The sequence below is a fragment of the Muscardinus avellanarius genome (genome assembly GCF_963383645.1).
Source record: "Muscardinus avellanarius genome assembly, chromosome: 4".
NCBI classification, from domain to species: domain Eukaryota; kingdom Metazoa; phylum Chordata; class Mammalia; order Rodentia; family Gliridae; genus Muscardinus; species Muscardinus avellanarius.
This window is the reverse complement of record NC_137789.1, coordinates 8,743,091-8,764,509: the sequence shown is the minus strand read 5'-3', so window position 1 is coordinate 8,764,509 and position 21,419 is coordinate 8,743,091.

Sequence of the window (21,419 nt, the reverse complement as noted above, 5' to 3'; positions counted from 1 at the left end):
CCTTCCTTTTCTACTTGGGACAATCTTGGGATATACTTTACCATGTAAGATGTTTTCTTATAATAGATATTTCTTCTCAAGAGAATTTTGCATAAAAGTTAATTTGGAAAACAATGAGTGAAAACCCAGTCATATTTCTGCAGTACTTCGCAGAGACTTTGGTAGTTCAAAATTCTTTGTAAATCTATGAGAGCGGTCACAATATCCAGCAGCCCACACACTCATTTGGCCACTGAATCACTGAATCTTTTCCTCTGCATTTTCTGACTGAGCACCCGTGTCTGAAACTTGCTACTCAAAATGTAACTTTTGAACCACCAGATCAGCTTTACCAGGACGTCCTTTGAAACCCAAACTTCATGGTCTAATGCTTTCAGGAACATAATTTAACATAAATCCTGGGAAATTTAAGGACATATTAAATTTGAGAAGTTCTGTCTTACACAGCTGCAAATCATGATCACAAATTATAAATCAGTGATAAACCAAAGAGATTTCCTGAGTATCTTTTTGCAGTAGATAGATGGAATAATAATTTCTCTGAACACTAAAGACAAAAATCACCTTAGAAATCACCTATTTATTTATTTATTTATTTATTTATTTATTATGGTGGTACTGGGGTTCCTGGAAACCCTTCTACCTCAGGGCTACATTCCAAGACGCCTATTTTTTTTTTTTAATTTGGAAACAGGGTCTTTTAAACTAGCATGGCTGGCTTCGAACCTGCATGCACGATCTTCCTGTTTCTGCCTCCCAAGCATGGGGATTACAAGCGTGTGCCACCACGCCCGGCGCACCTACTTTACTTTTCAACACTGGGGATTCAGGGACATTCAACCTATGAGTCACAATCCAGCCCTGTTTTATTATTTTTTTAATTTTTAAATAGGGTTTCTCTAAGTTGTTCAGTGTCTTTAAATTGTTTAATCTGGACTCAGCTTTTAATCTTTCTGTTCCAGTCTCCCAAGAACTGTGGCATCATGCACAAGCTTTAATCTTTCTGTACCAGCCTCCCATGTTACTGCACCATGTTGCACAGAGAAAATCACCTATTTTAAAAGTTTTTAAATCATCTCTTTGTAGTATTAGGGTAACTTTACATTGTTGCCCAATTGAAAAGGGAAAAATTAAAGATATCTTTTCTGATTGAAGCCAGGAATAGCTCTTCCTTTTTCTTACTCCAACCTCCTTTCCAATTTACCCATAAGTTCTCCCTCATCTGTATCACCAGGACTTTGCCAATTTCATCTGTCTGCTATTTAATCGAAGGTCCTCCAGAGAAACACCTTTCCAACTTCTCTATAACATTTTATGGACAAAGGTAGGACTATCACCCAGATCCTTCAAATCTTGATTTTTTTTTCTTTAAAAAGGCATGGTAATAATCTCAGTGTGTGCTGTACCTTCTGTCATACTCCAGCCTATTTTACAGACCACATACTTCATGCCCATTCAGGAGCTAGGGTCTTGCTGAACTCCTAATGCCAATGTCTCAGGTTTGTTTGGTTTTGTTTTGTTTGGTTTGGTGCTGGAAATAGAACCCTGGGGAGTTCTACCTCTGAGCTACAACCCCAGCCTTAGTTTTTTATTTAAAAATTTTTAAACAGCCAAGGTGTCCATCAACAGATGAATAGATTACAAAAATATGAGATATGTACACAATGGAATTTTAGCCATAAAGAAGCACAAAATCATGTCATTTACAGGGAAATTGATGAAATTGGAGAACATTGTTCTAGGAGATTGGTAAGTCATAAAACGTTAAAAATCAAATGCTCTCCTGAATATGTGGAAGCTATAGAGAAAAAAGGGTCATAGGAGGAACTTTAGACAAAGGGGCAGAAACCATAGATGAGCAAATAAGGAGGCCTAACTCATGGAGATTGGAGGAGGAAGTGTCCTAATGTACAAGATATACCCTCACAAACATATCAAAGTCAATCACTAAGCCAAACAGGAGAAAGAGAGAGGGAAGAGGGAATGGGGTGGAAATTGGGGAGGGGCCAAATGACTGATGTGTGCATGTTTGTCTCTACCATCTTGTACTCCATTAAGATGTGTGACTAAAATGCACCAATAAAAATTGTTTTAAAAGTTTGAAACAAGATTTCACTAAGTTGCAGGGAACCTCATTCAATTACTAAGGCTGGCTACTGAAAGGATTTTCCCCCAAGGGGGAGACCCTTACTCAAGTCTCAGGATAAGCGATGCCCAGAGAGAACACGAGAGACTTTCCTTGATGCAAAAGCAAAAGGTTTATTAAGGAGCCAGTGTGCACTGGGGTCGTCTCATGACTCACGCAAGAGCTGAGATCGACCCCGAGCGCTAGGGGCTAGGAATATTTAAAGGGAAAAACCGCAAGCTGGGAAGGGGATTGGGCCAGATTACATGCATCAAAGGAAAATTACAAAACCATTTGAAAAGCACATTCTGGGTCAAACGTTGAACAAGATGCTAGGTGTGTCCATCTTGTAGTCATCAGATTTCTGGAACAAGGTGGGCTGACCTGGGGGTCATACTGACCTGGGGGTCACATATTTTTTTTTTTATCACTGTACCCTTAATCATGATGTTTCCTAAGCTTGTACTTTTCAAACTGCAGCAAAAATATGTCCTAAGCTCGCATTTTTAACCCGTAGCAGAAAGATTTCTCAAATCTGCACTTTAACAGGAATGAGGAACTATTTGCTATGCATTTGGCTAGTTGCTAGGGGCTTTATAATTTTTCATTAGGGTCTTACACTACAAAGAGGAGCTCCTCCTGTCTCAGCCTCCCAAGTACTGGGATTATGGGCCTGCACCACCACGATCAGCTCAATGTTTGTTTGTTTTTGTTCTTGTTCTTTTGATTTGAACTAAAGCCATATCTTTGCAATTGATCTCTATCTTTATTGCTTTGACAGTAATTGTGTTCTCATATACTGTGCCATGTTTAGGGAAGAGGCACAGATTTTGTTGAACTCATACCCCTCAGGGACACAGTGTAACTGAGCTATAACTTGAAGGCACATGTGTAGAAGGAAAATGTATAGGGAAGTTGCATAAGCACTAGAGTAAATGTGCTTTAGTGTAGTGGGAAAGAGAGTACATCTTGTTTGCCAGAATTTAGTTTTATGTGTTAATATGTCTTATGAGGAACGTGAAAGATAATGATTTTGAGGAGCGGGGATCAGGTGGTAAAGAGCTTTGATGTCTATGACAAGAAAATTGGATTTTTATCCAGTAAATATTCCCGAAAGTATGTCCTGCAAAACACTATTCCTCTACATTCTCTGGAATAGAAAGGGTCCTGAGGATAAAAACGTTTGGAGCCTGTTTTATCTTTTTCCTCTTGAACTCAGATAATCCATTTGTATATTCTATTTAAAGCTCCTAGAACTGCAGATTAAAAGGTAATATTTCTAAAACCCTTTTATTATTAACTCCATATCTTTTTTTTAGGAACACATATTGACAATTAATGGAATATTTGGGAAATAATATTCTAGATAAAGAGTAAACTATTGATTTATGACAGCCCTCAGCCAGGTAGCCATGTCCCGTCTTCCCTGGCTTCTTCATAATTTTCAATGAGTCTCAGCCATGGTTGTTTCTTTTTTGCACTATTACTAAGGCCTTCAATAGAGAAAAATGTAGAACTAAAATTAGATTTATTTTGCCAATCAATGTTCATTTCTAAAAATTTCTTTGGTTCTTCTTTTTTTGTGTATGGTATTGGGGATGGAACCCTTCTACCTCTGGGCTTCACTCCCAGACTGATTTTATATTTTTTTTTATTTGGAAACAGGGTCTCTTAAACCAGCACAGCTGGCTTCGAACCTGTGCAATTCTCCTGTCTCCGCCTCCCAAGCACAGGGATTACAAGCATGCAACCCCACCCCCGGCTGGTTCATTTATTATTATTATTTCTCTACAGAGACTTTCTATCCTTTTTCATTTTGTTTCAAGCTTATTTTCTTTACTTCTCTGAGCATAATTACAATATTTCTCTGAGCATAATTACAATAACTCATTTAAAATCTTTGTCTGGTAACTCCAGTATAAATTATTTTAAGACTAGTTGATGTCAATTATTACTATTTGTCCTGATAATAGATAACATTCCTGAGCCTTCATCTATTGAGAAATTTTTTATCATATCCTTGACATGTTAATATTGTATTTGGAGGCTCTATGTTCTGTTAAGTTCTTGAAAAATGTGATTTTATTTGATTGCTTCTTCATTTGCTTTGGTTTATGAAGGCTTAATTTAATTATACTCTGTTATTGTTGGGATTTAAAATGTCCCCAGACCTCATCCCATAGACCAGGCAGCCATGTTGGAGTCAGGGCTTGGTTGCTGAGCAGGGGTCCCTAGTGGTGTGGCCTTGGAGACTATATATATACCTGGTCTCTGTCTCTGTCTCTGTCTCTGTCTCTCTCTCTCTCCTCTTCTCTCCTCTTCTCTCCTCTTCTCTCTTTCTCTCCTCCTCCTCCTCCTCCTCCTCCTCCTCCTCCTCCTCCTCCTCCTCCTTCTTCTTCTTCTTCTTCTTCTTCTTCTTCTTCTTCTCTCTCTCTCTCTCTCTCTCTCTCTCTCTCTCTCTCTCTCTCTCTCCCCCCCCCTCCTCCCCTCTCCCTCTCTCCCTCTCTCTCCTGGCCTAACATTAACTGAAATCTCCAAAACTTCCAGAAAATAAAAATCTGAACAGAGCAAAGAAATCTTCCTTTCTATGAGTTGTGCTTGTCAGGTAGTTGGAGTCACAACAGTTAGAATGCTGACAAAACAGACGCAGACTACGCAGACTACAAACTCTAGCTCTCTTGCATGAAAGCTCAAACTTTTGGTTTCCCTTCTTACCTAGATGTCACCCCACAGCTCCTGGATTGCCTGAGAGCACTGCACAGAATTTACATGTAAAATTGCAGGCTTTCCTCTCTAGCTCCCTCCTTTCAGGTTTTTTCCCTTGCTTTTTAATTTTTGTGGTTACCCCACTCTCTCTTTTCTCTTCCAAGCTGCAAGAAAGGTAGAAGGTTTTATTCCTTGTTTCTAGGGTATTTGTTTTGTTTTGTTGGTTGATTGTAGCCACAGCATTAACTTTAACCTGTTCTCAGGCTAAAAATGGAAAAACAGGTCACTTCCTCCATGTCTTTTAATCTTCTAACCAGTGTCTGTCTGCTTCAGTTCCTTCTCCAGTAACTTAAGGTTGTGTTTAGCTTGTCTCCCATAATCTATTGTAGTTACTTTGGAAACAGTCGTGTCTGGTAAGAATGACAGCCATACTGCGAGCAAAACCTCCTTTATTCTTTAATTTTTATACATCCCTAGAACACACCAATAGAATAATTTATTAATCATTTAGTTTAGTCAAATCATTAATCAATAATTTTTATTGGTATACTGTAGTCATATATCCTAATGGGGTACGAGATGGTAGAGGCATGCATGCACACATCTCTCATTTAATGCTTCTTCAATTCCCACCCCATTCCCTTTTCCCTCCCTCTTCATGTTTGGTTTAGTGATTGGTTTTGATATGTTTGATAATTTAACCACCTTTTGTAAGTAGCTCTGTGCTATGAAGGGAAGAGTTCAAAAGAAGCTCAAAATATTATAGAATCCTTAGTGTTTCAATTTACTTTTCTAAGAGTTGGTTTAATATTTCATCTTGAACTGCCAAGGTACAGGATGGAAAAAAGTTTTTCCCCAGAGACTGGTGAATTAGTTAATTTCATGTTGTTATGATGAAATATGAAATACATGAGGCAAAATGTTTCAAAAGTAAAGAGGTTAATTTGGCCCATGATTGCAGAGGAAAAATTTAGAAAAGAATTCTGATGAGGTCCCCAGATCCCTTACAACATGATGGAGAAGGTGAAAAGAAACTGCATGCAGAAGGGGCCTACTGTATGAATGAGGAGGGAGAATAGGATCAGGGGAGGTTCTGACCTATTTATCACAGCCACTTTGTGGGATGCCCCATGAGGCCAAAATATATTCCTACAAAGAAAGTATTGCCAGATGTGGTAGCACACGCTTGTAATCCCAGCATTTGGGAGGCTGAGACTGAAGGATTATGGTTCATGGACAGTCTCAGGTACTTAATGAGGCCCTTTGCAACTCAGTGAGACCCTGTTTCAAAGTAAAGAATAAAAAATAGGGCTGGAGGTGTAGCTCAGAGATAGATTGCCCCTGGGTTCCATCCCCAGTACTGGAAAAAAAAAAAAAAGCAAAACAAAACAAAAAATAAAAGAAGAAAGTACTAATCTCTTCAAGACTCACTAACATCCCACTAGACTCCATATCCTAAAGGTTCTACCACCTGTCATTGTTGCCACATCAGGGACCAAGCTTTCAGCACCTGAGCCTTTATAGGACAAACCGTATCCAAACCAGAGCAGCAGGTAAACAGGATCTATTCCTAGACGTGGCACTGACTGTAACCTTGGATACATCATCCTAAATCACAGGGGCTCCATTTTCTTACCTGATATCAGAGCAGGATGCATTAGAGAGCCTCTGGCTTACTGTTAGGTTTAATGTTCTTTCATTTTACTGAAGCACAGTAGCTAATTCTTGAATCTCAGAAGCCTGGAGAGTTGCAATTAGGACTTTTTTAATGTTCTTGATTTTTCACGTTCAGGGTTATTAAGCACAACATCATACTGTGAAGACACTAGACAGAGGCCTTTTTCTTCTCTGAGGTTAATATATACCATTTGGTTCCCCTTTAACAGAGGAGATTGCCTAGAAGACCTCTTACACTTTCTCAGAGTGGGACGGACGATAGTGTGGTAAACCCAGGGACTACATGGATAGAGATATGGAATTGCATTCAGTTTTTAAACCCCAGGCAATCCCTGTGAAGGAATTAAGTCCAGCCTAATTCACTTCTTTACAGAGGGTGAGATTTGCTGTAAGAAATATCAGGTTCTGTGTCCTTTTTCACTATTTAATAACTGTGTGTCATGAGTAAATTATTTCAGCTTTCTGAGCATCAGTTTCCCCAGGGTAAACTGAAATAACAGCTCTTGATCTGTAGAGTAACATGGGTAAAGTGTCTTGCACGGGTCCTGACTGGCAGTATTTGATCCATGAACTACACACTAAGCAGATCTTTGGGCAATAACCCCAAAGAAGGAACATAAGAGAGGCTTGACCACAAATAATTGACAATCATCCTTGAAAAACACACTCTTTTTAATGGTACTCGGGATTGAACCCAGAAACATTCTACTTCTGAGCTGCAGCCACAGGCCTTGTTAATGATTTTTTAAAATAGGCTTTTCCTAAGTGGCTGAGGCTGACCTGGAACATCAAACCTGTGCGCCTTTCTATCTCCGTTTCCCAAGTACTAGAAACAGATATGTGCCACCACGTTTGACTCAGAAGCACGCAATAATTAAGACACATCTGAGATGAATCGTAGGCAAGAAGTGCATTATGTAGACTTTAGATATTTTGATTCATCAGAGCTTATTTAGATGTGTCTGCCAACTTTGGAAACCCAGACATATTATTTCCTAATTACATTTAGTCATACTTAAAATTTAACTTTTATTTCACAAGCATCTCACGCTATATTATTTTGCTTAAAGCACAAGACAATACCATAATAAAAAGAGGATACTTATTGTCTTCTCCATGTTATAGTTAAGAAAACTGAAATTGAGATGGATCAAGAGACATGCCCAGGGTCTCATAATTAGAAAGCTGCAGAATGCTACCTGTAACCCCAGTTTATCTGACTTGAAGCTCATTCGTCTTTCCCCATTCCATAATTGGAGCAAATTTAACCCACAAAATAATCTTGTTCAGGCCCAGAAACACCATGTGTGAGAAAAGAGAATGTATTCAGAGGTCCTATAAAATAAACCACTTAGCATTTCCTGAACACAAACATTTTTCTATTACCTACCATTCTTCTTTATCTTATATACTTCTTGCAACTTTGCTACGTGTGTGTGGGTTTGTGGGTGTGCATGTTTGCACCACTGAATCAGCCAAATACTTTGATTTTTTTTAATAGAATTTCTTGTTTCTGTCCCTACCTTTCTTTTATAACCGGTCTCTGTTTTATGGTCCTCATTTTGTCCCTTCTAAACTTTGTGAGTCCTCACTGTGCCATCACAGTGAGAGTCATCACAAAAGTACTGGTCAGACAGGCGTGGTGGTGCATGCTTGTAATCCCAGCATTTAGGAGGCTGAGACTGGAGGATCACGGTTTGGAGACAGCCTCAGCTATTTAATGAGGCCCTTTCCAACTCAGTGAGACCCTGTTTCAAAGTAAAGAATAAAAAATAGGGCTAGGGATATAGCTTGGAGGTTGGATGCTCCTGGATTCCATCCTCGGTACCATGAAAAAAAAAAAAAAGTACTGGTCAAACCATCTGCCTTCTGCATTGCTTCCTCTTTCCATCCTCGATCCAAGCCCCTTCTCTCCCAGATGTTAGCAGCTCTACATGACTTTTCTCCTCCCTGGCGCTATAGTTTTATCTGTCACTCTTTGTCCCCACCCACTCTGTATTCTGACCGTCCTTATCGTCACTGTCTCCCAAAGTCCACTATACAGTTTTAGAATTACAAACTTAAATAAGGTTATTTCCCATATTTCATCAATTCCTCATTGTGGGAATTGACTTGGAAGTCACTTGTCATGAATTCTTAATTTGGCCAAGATTTCTTGCACCCCAGATACATTTTTTGCTTTCTGTGTCCTTTTTGGTGACAGAGTGTCAGCAGTGCCTATCCTACCAAGAAAAGGCTAAACATGTGTTACTTAATATTAACTAATAATTTGCTTGAAGAAGAATTTTCAAAAATACACTTCCATCAAAGTGCCTCAAGTATCTATTTATCTATATTCTCACTCACACACATTTTTAATATGGTCCATCCTTTAAAAATTTAATCAGTATGGTAGATCAAACATTATAGCAATTTCCAAAGTTACGAGTAAGATTATCTTTTCATCTGTTTCTTTTATCATTTGCAGTTTCTCTTCTGGAAATTTTTTTGCCCATGTCTCCTTAAGTAGGATGTTTGTTCTCTTATTGCTACATAAGAATGCCTTATATATTCTGAATTTTAATAATATTGATCTCTACCTTTCTGTGTCAATATACATCAGGTAAATAATCCTAGTCTACCACTTGGCTTTTTATTTTTTTATGGTGCCTGCTCTGATCTAGAAGTCTTCAATATTTCTGCAGAAATCTGACAAATTTTTTATTTTATGAGTTACTTAGAAAGCCTTATCTACTCTGAACTTCTCCTATATTTTGTTTACTATTGATTATAAATCCATAAAAAACTATATTGTTGTGTGTAGCATAAAATAAAATATCTATTCCTCAAATATATAATTGTCTCAACACCAATAATTTATTTTTTTACTGATTTGATATGCCAACTTTTGAAATATTAAATATTAAATTCTTTAGTCATAGGTCTGCTTTTGAACTCTAAATTCCTGATCTATTTTCCACTTTAACAAGAAACACTACAGTTTTTATCCAAAAGGAATTTACTTTAGATGAATATAATAATACACAGTTTCAGTGTTTTAATCAAGTGGGATTTATGAGTATCATCTAACAAGTCAAAGGCTGTTTTCATGTTTATAGCAGCACAATTCACAGTAGCCAATTCATGGAATCAACCTAGTTGTCCATCAACAGATGAATGGATTGTAAAATTATGGTATAGATACACAATGGAATGTTATTCTACCATAAAAATGAGCATAATTATATCATTTGCATGACGATGGACAGAATTTGAGAATATTATGTCAAGTGAGATTCACCAGTCACAGAAAGTGAAGGGTCATATGTTTTCACTCCTGGGTGGAAGATAGAAAGAAACCAGAAAACAAAGAAGACTTTGGATAAATAAGGAAGAAACTAGTAGAATAGAGGAAGAGGATTGGGAAGGAGAAGTCTGAGGATGGAACAATTCAAATAATCCTGTATTTGTATATTAATCTATCTATATTGATGTAAATATTATCTATGGAGACGTGTAGGGATTGGGGAAGGGCCTGAAGGAAATCACACAAGGAATGCCATGTGCATTTATGTTTCTATGATCCTGAACCTCAGTATAATGTATAATTATAATACACCAATTAAAAAAAGAGAAATGAAATTAACCAATATTAACCATGGTTTACCACATAAGTCTCTCCTGGAATTCCCAGCCTTCAACACACTCCAGAGTTCCAAAATAATATAATCTGACAGATTTTGCTCACATAATTTTGCAGTTGAAAAGGATGATTCCTGGTCTTTCCTATGCTGTCAGTTTCTTTCTAACTTCACTTTCGTTTTATTTTTAAGATTTTGATAGCTTTGTTATTATCATGGATTATATTCTTTTTTGTTTTCGTTTTTATTGGTGCATTATGATCATTCATCTTAATGGGATGAAAGACTTGTGGAGACATACGTGCACACATCACCCAATTAGCCCTTACCCCAACCCCACCCAATTCCCTCCCCATAATAGGCAATTGACCATTTGTTTCACTATATTTGAAGGATCTGTTTACTTGCCTCCACCATGTTAAATTCTTGTATATCAAGGAGAGGGTGCAACGAATTCTCCAGTTTATCTCCATTGCTGAGTACAATGTTTAACACACAACTGGAGCCTAATATGCCTTTGATTGGCCAATCATTAAATAAAATAATAGCTGAATTGTGTGCTACCAAACGCATCATTCCAATATTAAAAGGAAATCGGGGTGTGCATACATCTACTAGATGTTTCCAGCTTTTGGAACTAATTCTTTTGCTGAAGGGAAAATTGAGTGCTACCTTAATAGAGTCCAAACCATATGCTCTGCAAGGCATTTACCTTTGTATGTACTAAAAACAGTTCTGAGCCTTTGTGTTGACCACTGAGACAAAATGGCTGCAGCAGGGATCATTGTGATGCCTAATGCTTGTCCCCCCACTAATACTTCACTGCAGCCTGAAATTCCCTGTATTAAGCCTCTGACCCTTATCTCCATGCTAAAACTCTATTCCTTGAAGACTCCGTTCAATTGCCACTGTCACATTAACACCAAGAAGTTCTTTTGGTCCACTACGCTTCAAGAAAATGCTTACTCTTCTGCAAACATAGGCAATTATGAAGTGCATGTTCATATCCAATGTAAACATGAATGTTTACATATATTAGCTGATTTCTGTGCATACATGAAATATTTTATTTTTAATGAAGCAAAAATTATCAAGTAGAGTTAAAGAAATGAAAATTAAATAATGTGAAGTGAAATAAAATGAATTATAATAAAAGGGTGAAACATGTAATTTGCTAAAAGGACTCCCACCCATTATGTCAAGGGCACAGGGTCCAGTAAATGAAGACAGTAAAGAACAAACTTATGCTAAGCATTAAAAATATGTCAGGTGATACCATGTACTTGATATATTTTATAAATAAAAGTGGTAGCAAAGGTAATGATATTGCACATATTATAATAATGATGTCTTCTGCTCACTCAGTGAGTTGCTTCCTTCTGGAAAACATCTTACACATCATCTTGTGTAAGTCTCGCCAGTTTTACTCAATAGAGGACATTTTATAGTAAAACCGAATCTGCAGGATGTTCATTCACTTGCTCAAGATAACTCAGCTAATGAATTCCAAAGTTGGGGATTAATCCAGGTCGCGCTCCTCTCCAGACTCTCAAAACATTTTATTGGACTATATCTATTTGATTAAGAGACTATATATTTTAAAAATCTATAAACTTAGGCTCCATACACTTTCCCTTGTTGCAGTTGATATTGTTGTGTAGTTATTACTATTTTTTGACAATTCAGTACCCTCATGAGAAAAAATATTAACAGAATTATTATTAAAGTTATAGATAAAATTTCTTAACTTCATGGGGTATAGCAGACACTGATAAATAGATTTTCTTTTGTTTCTATTACTACTGTTGTTTTTATTGAATAGTTTTAGTTTTCTCACTTATTTGTAATAATTTATTTCAAATTTAATAGAAAGAAAAATCCATGAGCACTTACTTTGTGCTAGGTTTTCACCAATGAGACAGAGATTTAAAATAGATATGACATCTGAGAAATTTTCCTAATGTCTCTTATTTTTTTCATTTTACTATTTACTTGATGTTAATATTTTAGTAGCTAATTTAACTTTAAGAAGCTATAACATATATTTTGATGACATGAAAGGAGGCCTTTTGTGATGTGAATATGTTTTGCCCGGTTAGAATTATGTTGCTCATAGTCAACAAAAAATAGAGTAATTCCCCTGGGTGACAAAAAAGTTATCATTCTCAGTGCCAAGATTTTTCAGGATCAAGATCCTAAAAGAAGAATTATAGTATGAATGAAAGTTAAATTTGAGTGGTTTTACCAGAAAGGAAATAAAAAAGACTAAGAGAATGAAAGTAAGAAAGTGATCATAATAAAATTAGAGGAGCAACCTAGAGACTTCAAATAATAAAAAATGGAGTAGAAGAAAGTAATAGTGAGATTCAGAAGAAATAACCCAAGCATGGATCTGAAAAGCTTTAATTCTTGGAAAAGAAAAGTTCACTTAAATCTTTGAACAATGGACTTAAAAACTACACAAACACTCACACAAAGGCTTCACATCATATTTCAGAACCCTGGCAGATGAAACTTTATGAGGAATTTTGAGATTTCTTTACTGCAAATTATTCATATTTTCAAGAGTTATAATCCTATACTTTAAAGATCTTGAGGCTTCTACCAGAAGATATCTAGAGCTGATAAATTCAGCAAATTAGCAAGATACAAAATCAACAAAATTTAGTGGCTATTATATATACCAATGAAAAATTCTCCAAGAAACAAATGAGGAAAATCTTTGCATTTGCATTAATTTCAAAACTATTTCAATGAATGGGAATGAATCTAACTTCTACAATAAAAAGTATACAACAGTGAAAAAAGAAGTTGAAGAAATACTAGAATATGGAAAGTCCTCTTTAGTTTTTGGACAGACTGAATTAATGTTATTAAAGTGGCTGTATTACCAAAAGAAATCTATAGTTTCAATACAATTACCACAAAAAAAAATTCAGTGAAAATCTTCACAGAACTAGAAAAAAATCTTAAAATGTACATAAAAGAACAAAAGACCTAGATTAGCCAAAACAATCCTGAGTGTTACAGATTTAGAAAATGTGGTTTGAGGAAACTGTTCCCTGGGAATCCCTGTGAGGGTCCCAGACACACTTTCCCCCAACCCATAACAGAATCCAAAATGACCCCAAACAGAAGAAAAACTGTGGGTTCTTGTCCTAAGCTAAGAATAAATATAAATAGCTTGGACAGTTGCTGAAGATTTAAAGAAGTTTAATAGAAAGATAGAAATACAGAAAATAGAAATACAGCCCCATGCCAAAATGGCATGTGGGGGGAGGGGTGACTCGAAATGAATACACCAAAGGGCTTACACGTACACTTGGCCTTTTATACCCATGACCTCCATCTTGTTTGTGTGACTCTGACATAGTGAACATCCCTGTAAGGTACCTTCCCTTAACCCTTTAAGGTACCTCCCCCAGCAAGGTGTGGTAAGGTGTCTCCTTTCATGAAAGGCAAGGTCAAACCCTGCTCCATCTTCCCTAGATCATCATGTAGATCTGTCTTTAGATAAAAGCCTAGTTCTCCTCTCTTAAGATCTGTCTTTAGATAGAGAAAGGCCTAGTTCTCCTCTCCTCTTGACTGGTTAATTACTTTGAGCTAGGTTCATTTACATTGGATTAGCTGCCTGTTTCAGGCAGAAATCAAATCCTTTCTTTACCCATGTCTGCCGCCATTTTGACACAACTATTTTGAAATACATAAATTATTTTCTTTTGAAATATATTAATAATCAGAGCTTTCCCAAATCTTCCTAGGCTATTCCAATACTGGTACACTGAGCAGAAGAAACAATGGTCGGGGCATCATGATACCTGATTTTAAATGACAGAACAGAGCCATAGTAACAAACACAGCATGATGCTGGCATAAAAACAGATGAGAGACCAATAGAATAGAAGAGCGCACACACAGACAAACCAACACAGCTGATCATCTGATTCTTGACAAAGGTATCAACAACATGCATCAAAAAGAGATAGCAGCTTTATCAAATGGTGCTGAGAAAACTGGATATCTATAAATGGAATAAATTAGGTCCCTATCTCTCACCCTGAACAAAATCCAACTCCACATGAATCATAGACCTAAATATAAGATCAGAAACTTTGCAACTTGTTGAAGAAAATAAAAGAAATGCTTCAACAAAGAAATGCAGGCAAAGACTTTCTATGAATAGGACCTCTAGAACTCAGAAAAGAAGTGAATCAATAAATAGAATGGAATAAAATTAAAAAGATTCTACACATTAAAGACAAGTACCATAATGAAGAGAAGAAATACACAGTGGAGAAATATTTTGTCTGCTACTCATTTTTAATATTTTGGTTATAGGCAAATAAACTGAAAGGACATTTCTCAAAAAGTAGTACAAATGGCCAAAAATTATATGAAAAATTCTCAGTATCCTTAACCATTATGTAAATGCAAATAAAATTATTATACTTTTGTCCCATTGCACTCCATTTAAAATGACAATTATTAAGAATATAAATAACAGCTAGGCATGGTGACATATGCTTTTAAAATCAGTACTTGCAGAGCTGGGTGTGGTGGCTAACACTTGTAATCCCAGCATTTGGGAGGCTGAGACAGGAGGAATGCGCAGGTTTGAAGCCAGCCTCAGCTACTTAGTGAGGCCCTTTGCAACTCAGTGAGACCCTGTTTCAAAAAAAAGGATATAAAATAGGGCTGGGGTGTCATTCAGAGGTAGAATGCCCCTGGGTTCCATCCCCAGTACTGAAAAAAAATCAGTACTTGAAAGGCTGAAACATGTTTAAAGTCAGTGTAAATTAACATAGTGAGACCCTGTGTCAACATAAAAATGAGTTGGAGGTTTAACTTACTGGTAGAACACTACTGGGTTCAATTCCTAGTAACATACACACACACACACACACACAAACACACACACACACACAAACACACACACACACACCAATTAATAAATTCTGGGAAAGATATGAGAAAAAGGATGTGAGGGTAAAATTACATTGTTAATAGGAATGCATATTGGTAATATCACTACAGAACTTAGTAGGAAGGTCCTTCAAAGAGCTATAATTAAACCAGGTATGGTGGTGCATTCCTGCAATCCCAGTACTGGAAGGCTGAGACAGGAGGATCACAGGTTTGAAGACAACTTCAACAACACAGCGAAATTCTCAGCAACATAGTGAGACCCTATTTCAAAATTTAAAAAAATTAAGAAAATAGGATTGAGATGTATCTTGGATGTAGAGTGCCCCTGGGTTCAATCCATAGTACAAAAAAGCTGAAAATAAAGCTATTATATGATATAGCTATGCTGTTCCTTTGTATTTATTGAAGTCAACAAACTTTAGAGACACACGCATATCTGTGTTTATCACACCACAATTCCCAGGAGTCTCAAAACTAGCCCGAGATTTCACCTCACTCCAAATAGAATAACAATAATTCAAAACAACAAATGCTGGCAAGGATATGAAGTGGGAACTCTAAAACAGTGTGGTGGGATTGCAAATTAGTGAAATCACTTTGGAAAACAGTATGGAGGAGCCTCAAAAGAATGGGAACAAACCTACCATTTGCTCCAGCAGTACCACTTCTGGGTATCTATCCAAAAGATAGGATACCAAACTACCAAACTAATGCATGTGTATCTATGTCCACAACTGCACAATTCACCATAGCCAAACTATGGAACCAGCCAAGATGTCCATCAACAGATGAAAGGATTACAAAGCTGAGGGATATGCACACAATGGGATTTTACTCAGCCATAAAGAAAAACACAATTACATCATTTACAGGGAAATGGATGGAACTGGAGGACATTATGCTAAGTGAGATTAGTCAGTCACAAAAAAGAGAAAATCAGATGCTTTCCTCAAATGTAAAAGAGAGAAAAGGGTAACAGGAGGAACTCCAGATGAAGAAGGAGATTTTATAGAGGAGCAAATAAGGTGACCTAACTGAGGGGATGGGAGGGGTGAAGAGAGAAACTCTCTAAAGCACATGACGCACTTAAAGAAACATATCAAAGTCAATCACTAAGCCAAGCATGGGAAGGAGGGAATAGGAAGGGTTTGGGAAAGGGCTAACTGGGTGATGTGTGCGTGTATGTCTTACACAAGTCTTTTATCCCATTAAGATGTATGACTACAATGCAACAATAAAAAATTTAAAAGAAGATGAGTGTATAAAAATGTGACATATATACACAGTAGAGCTTATTCATCCATAAAAAATAAAAATATGTCATTTACAGAAAAATATGTCAAACTAGAAAGCATAATTTTGAACAAAATAACTCAGACTCAGATATAAAAATATTATATATTTTCTTTCATAATTGAAATCCAGAGGGAAAAACAGGAAGAAAAAGAGGTGTCCTGAAAGTAAAAGTGAGACCATTAGGGAAGAGAAAGAGGATTAGAGAGAAAAGGAGAGAGGTATTGATCAAATTGTGCTTTTGGTAACTACAATATTACAATAAAACCTACCATTCTGTATAAATATGCACCAATAAAAATAAACAGATGCAATTTATCTACTCTTTGTATAATGCCCCAGGCCTTAAACATAATGCAGTTTACTTTTCTCTTGCCATTAGGTTCTGCTGACTTTTGAAAACTGATAATAACAAAAGGAGAGTGTCTCAGTACTCTGATCAACTCCCATGAACCCTTTAAAAGTAATTACTTTAAGTAATCAGTTCTCTGGTTACTTAGAGGAAGACCATGATTGGAAGCACAGGAAAGAGCTCATGGGCCATTGATGATTTCAAGATGGAAGAGTCCACAGGGCAAAGAAGTTGGGTAGCCCTTGTAGACAGCAAAGAAGGAAAGCCTTATATGATCACAAGAAGACAAATTCCAAAAATGAGACTGGAAGAGATTTTTTTTTCCTTCACAGAATCTTTGGATAAAAATTTCTATTTTCTGTGACCATGAGCAGAAAACCTATCCCTGCTATGAATGATTTCTAACCTGCAGAGCTTAGAAATGAAGCATGGGTGTTCTTTTATGACCCAAAGTCTCTGGGAATTTATTGTGGGGTATGGAAAATAAATGCAGCAACTGGGAAGAGGCAGGGCAGAATATCTTACCAGCTTCCAAAGAGAAGAAATAGAAACATTTTCATGCATAGGGCTGAGAACAGAATGAAACTGGACTTTTTGCCAGCATCAATGAAGTCTTGAAAACAGGGAGCTGTGACCTTCCAATTCTAATGTCAAAATTATTTTACATTAGCTGGGTGTGGTGGTGGACGCTTGTAATCCCAGTATTCGGGAGGCTGAGACCGGAGGATCACAGTTTGTGGACAGCCTCAGCTACTTAGTGATGCCCTCTGCAACTCAGTGAGACCTAGTTTAAAAATAAAGAATAAAAAATAAGGAAGGGGTGTAGCTCAGAAATTGCATATCCCTGGGTTCCATCCCCAGACCCCCCCCACACACAAATTTATATTAAGTGAGGGGTGGCAAAAAGAATTTTGAGGAAACATCTCAAATACTTTTTATCCCATGTACCTATTATCAGAACAGTGACAGAAAATGTGTCCTACCCAGAATGGGCTGTAAACCAAAGAAATAATTCAACATGATGCAGCCATAAAGAAATCCCCAGGGCTGAGAAAATGACAGATCCAATGGACAGGTTTACCCAACAGCATCCAGGCAACATGGAAATAGACCAGAAAGCTGTGGAAGAAATCATCTTATCTCTAGCAAAGGGTTGATTCCTCAGTTCAGGATCCCTGGGGTAATTGGCTTACGTGATGAAAAAGAAGTCAGAGACATATACAGAAATTTATTTAGGAAAGTAAGAAATACACATTCAAGGGAAAATGTGGACGGCCCCAAAACTGAGAGAGGCCCCTTTAAGAGTGCAAGGCTCTTTATTATAGGGAGCTTTTGTGAATGGTGAGAGAATGACCTCAGTCCAGTTCTGAATATCACTGTCTCATCAGTAGGTCTCCATATCTATTTATCCACTTTGTTGGAGAGCCAACAGTGCCCACCGAGGCTGCCCTTTGTGTGACCTGTGTTGTCTGTGAACGGACACCTCCCTGAGGACGGTCAATAGTGCTGATGGTCAACAGTGAAGACTGGTACACTCCCCGAAGCTTTTGAGTCTAACGGGCCTTGTCAACATTAACATTATTTTCCTTGTCCTTCTTTTATGCCTCTTTTCAATCTACATTTATTCAGTCTCATGAGCTGGATATTTTGAGACATTTTATAAGGGCAGAATCTGAGGCAGAACTAGTAAGAAGAGTATTTTTAAAGTTTGAAAACAGGCAAACCAAACAGAGCAATAACTTAGAGGAAAATGAAACATAAGGTAGAAAGATAAACAGTAGAGAGGACACAGTACAGATGATAATGTCGTCTGTTTTACCATAATTTTATAAATGCCATTACCTGGGACTGAGAAATGGAGAGTATGCATGTGTGAGAAAGGTTAGCAGCAGGGGTGTGGAGGCAAAGACCTCACTCTCTATTGTGGGAGTGTATGCAGACTTACGGGTGAGTGATGAACTCAGCCACACACACAGGTCATTTAGAAATGTGAGTCGGGAACACACATTCACAGAGATGCTTCTGCAGAATGGATGACAGGGCGGGAGAGGTCTGTGGGGTTTACTTTTTGTAACGAGTCTTGGGGAGCTGTAGGACTTTGTAAATTAAGCACACACTGTAACTAAGATAAATATAGAAACTAAATGGGAAGAAGGAACGTAAGGGGAGGGAAGGAAGGACGAGGTAAGGCAGGCTGTGCCTACATAAAGGAATTTCTTATTAATTTTACTCTGCTTTCCTCCTGGGAATTTTACTCCCGTGAGATAGCAGACATTTTAATAACTACAGGCTGGCAAACTCTTAATCAAGGGAAACAGGACAGCCTGTCTTGCTTTATTTTCTTTTCTAATCCAACACAGACATCACTGTTTTTAAGAGACCACTTGGGGAGATATAGGGGCGAATTCTATGAAGATACTGCTTGCTTAAAAATATTTAGGCAGCAGCACAGATGGAAGATTTCATGTCACCGGTATACATCTCACCGACGTTGTGTGGGTTTTCTTTTGATCTGTTAACATGCAAAGCTTTCAGTGGATTTGATCTGAAAATGACATATTGAGCATTTTCCTGTCAGAAAGTATAATTTTCTAAAATGATGACTTCAACAGCTGCACATGTAATGAAGCTACCCAGTCCACAATGATGAGATGATGATGTTTCCAGAAGAACTCTTTGGCTAAGTGATAAAGGAAAGAGAAAGGAAGCTAAAGAAATATCCTGGTAAAAAGGAAGCCTGAGGGAAAGAAGGGTATTTTAGGACCAAGTTGTATGGAGGCAAGAGTCAAATATGCTTAATGGAAAGTGGTTTTTCAGTCCAGTGAGGATGGGTTCAAATCCTCTTTGAATCATGCTGGATACCTGGAACAAATACAAGGCTTCTTTTTTCTTTTCCATGAAATGGAGACTGTAAGTTACACCTCATAAGTTTGCAAATGCTAGGCACTTCGATGTAAAAGACCTACCATTGTATTTGGTAGAAATTCAATAAGTATCATATGTGTGCGTGCACACACACAAACACACCTGCACATACATGGGGTATTTTTCTGTCTCTACTCTGTTTCTGTATCTCTTAAAATATCTATCTTTACCATCTGAATTGTCTCAGTTTGTTCTCTTAAAATCTCACTTACATATTTGTAGAGTTTATGATCCAATTGGTGAACACCAAATAGATAAATAAATATCAGTAATAAATGATGAAATATAATGCTTTTACTAAGCCTAGATACAAGATACAGTTACCAGGATAAAGAATTCTATACCCAGGGAATACCATAGGCCATCTTAACAATGGGATAGGATTTTGGTAGAGGAGATCAGAAAAAAAGGGGAGGTGATGATGTGTTTCACACCTTTTGTTTTCAAGATGTGCTATTTAGAAAAAGCTGTCAGCTGGGCATAGTGTCACACACTTATAATCCCAGCATTTGGGAGGCTGAGACAGGAGGATCACAGTCTGTGGACAGCCTTAGCCATTTAGTGAAGCACTTTCAATGCAGTTATAACTTGTTTCAAAATAAAGAATAAAAAATAGGGGTGAAAGTGTAGCTTAGAGGTAGAGTGCCCCTGGCTTCCAGCCACAGTACCATAAAAAATAAGCTGTCATATACGTGGCTGGATATTTCCTAAATACAAGACTGCTTTATAACAGTGTAAAGAACAATTATAATTTTAATTGCAGAATTAAATGTGATCCATAAAAGTGATTCTCAGATTTTTTTTACCTATTTATTTATTTGTTGCTTCCTTTCAACATATATTTTGAGAGCTACAAACCATGTCAGGTACAAGAATCAACAAAAATGAATAAAAATAATTTTTCCCTTCAAGACTTAAAAATCTAGTAAAGATACAAGATAAAGATAACAGGATAAAGAATTCTCAACCCAGGGAATACCATAGGCCATCTTAACAGTGGAATAGGATTTTGGTAGAGGAGATCAGAAAAAGGGGAGGTGATGATGTTTCACGCCTTTTGCTTTCAAGATGTGCTATTTAGAAAAAGCTTAAAGCTTAAAGAAGACATCCAAAGTCTTAAATCATAGGCAACAGGGGGACAAGACATGGTAAATATAAAAAAAACAGACTAAGAACTTTGGTTTCATGTGGGAACATCTGGAAATTTATTTAGAGATGAATGGAAGTAGAGAGGATCTATGAATTTTTCTGAAAAGCATAGGAATAATAAGACTTCGGCAGGTACTTGAGGAAAGTATGATCATTGCATGCTCTGAAGTAGATGAGGTGAAAATCTGGATTTGCGTGAACAGAGAATTGGATGGCACTGTCAAATGAAACATTCACTGAAGCATAACAGTCCCATCCGGAAGCCACCTTTGGTATTCAGTTGCACAGCAATTTCTGGACCCTGACGTCAAGCACAAATGAGCATATCTTGGAGTGTGACAAGGGTCCATCACAGAATAGATTCTGCTATACTACTTAGAAACTTACAGGTTCAGGAGAAATAAGATAAATCTTACTGCATTTGATAAAGGATTCCTAGTAATAGCAGTGCTTTTTAAAACCTGAGTTTCATTTCAAAACTTAAAAAGAATTTTCATTTAGTCCCCTCTCATTCCCTGGGCAATATGTAATATTATCCCTGTATGACTGATAAATTACAAATGAGTGCAGATCACCAGCCATATATCTGTGAGAGCCATGTGGAAAGAATAATCCAGAAGACATCTCAAGGGTACTACACAGGTGC